Below are 1,451 nucleotides of genomic sequence, written 5' to 3'. Positions count from 1 at the left end.
ATGATCATTTTAAATTCAGGTTTCAGTGAAGGCATCCAAATTTATCATAGTTGGCGTTAATAGTTTCCTGTTATGAAACAGCCTCGTATTAAGAGGTTTCTAACTCAATCACTCATTTGCTCTGAGGAAAAAAAAAAAATTGAGTTAACACCATATTGTTCATCCTTTCTGGCCATACCTCAATTGCCATTTATTTTGCTCAATTGGAGGAGTCTCCCAACAGTAATATTGTCACCTGTAGGTCACTGTAATAAATCAGATTAAACCTGTGAAACATGTTTCTGATTTTGAATAATAATGGACAGCAAATTAATTCATTTACTTCCCAAATGTGAACAGAGTTGTTTGATCCCATTGTGATCAAGTTAGAAATGGTCTAGTGGATTCATTATCTGGGAAAAAAAATCTAAAGGTGTCAATGTGCAAGATGTTATATCTCTAAATTATAAAGTGAAGAGGGGGCGGTGGATGTGTATTAATTCACAGAAGGCGTTAAAATGCTAGTCATGATAACTGTAATTAGGCTTCCCGTGACAAAAGATTTCTTTAAAATTAAGCAATGCAAAACGATAATGTGGACTCTTAACTCAGAATATTACTTAACTGGAAAAGTTATCCAGGAATGGTGTATTTGAAACAAAGATGGAAGAGGTGGTTGCTAGACGTGAACAGGGCGAGATGGTACCTAGACACTGTGAGAATCTTCATGTGCACTGACAGGAAAAGAAACAAGTAGATAAATATCCCTTCTCTACTCACAGTTCTAGATCTTCGTGATAAATCATTATATCCCACATGAGCACGTTAATGTCGTAATAGCTTTTTTTTAAATTGTGCTTGAAGTGAAAGTTTACAGTTCAAGTCAGTTTCTCCTACAAAAACTTAAACACACATTGTTAAAACATATGGAATGCTTCACAAATTTGTGTGTCATCCTTGTGCAGAGGCCTTGCTCATCTTCTCTGTATTGTTCCAATTTTAGTACATGTGCTGCCGAAGCAAGCACTTTTTTAAATAAAATTGTTTATATAGAGAAATCTGTCTTCCACAAAAGATTTCCCAGGGTCCTGCACATCCAAAATACAGCCCTGGTTGAGGAAACTGGAAATTATTTCCTTCTGAATAAAAAAATATATATATTATTGTAACTAGAAGCCCCGATACATATTCCCCTTACATCTAATCATTTTGTTAATAAAAAAAGGAGTTAGAGTTTACTCAAAATTGTTTACATTACTTTTGGAAACAGTGTTTTTTTTTTTTTACTTTGGATTTAAATAATTATTTCCTGAAATGCATTTTAATGCAAATTTTAAGAATGAAAATGCCATAATTTAATATTTATTGAGACTAATTTATAATTATTAAAAATGTATGGAGGAGATTATACGATATTTGGTATATTTCAAGTATATGAATGACATAATTATCCTTGAAATACTAATTATGTG

General features: G+C 32.4%; 1 non-coding gene across 1 annotated transcript; it reads right to left on the bottom strand.

The window, feature by feature from the left end:
• Window positions 1-899: 899 nt before the first annotated feature.
• Window positions 900-1,006, bottom strand: LOC111750411 (U6 spliceosomal RNA). The gene has a single exon (XR_002785545.1). It is a non-coding gene; the product is annotated as a U6 spliceosomal RNA (small nuclear RNA).
• Window positions 1,007-1,451: the final 445 nt, after the last annotated feature.

The sequence above is a fragment of the Loxodonta africana genome, chromosome 1 (genome assembly GCF_030014295.1).
Source record: "Loxodonta africana isolate mLoxAfr1 chromosome 1, mLoxAfr1.hap2, whole genome shotgun sequence".
Lineage (NCBI taxonomy): Eukaryota > Metazoa > Chordata > Mammalia > Proboscidea > Elephantidae > Loxodonta > Loxodonta africana.
Note: the sequence above shows the minus strand (reverse complement) of the source record. Positions and strands in the feature narration are given on the sequence as shown.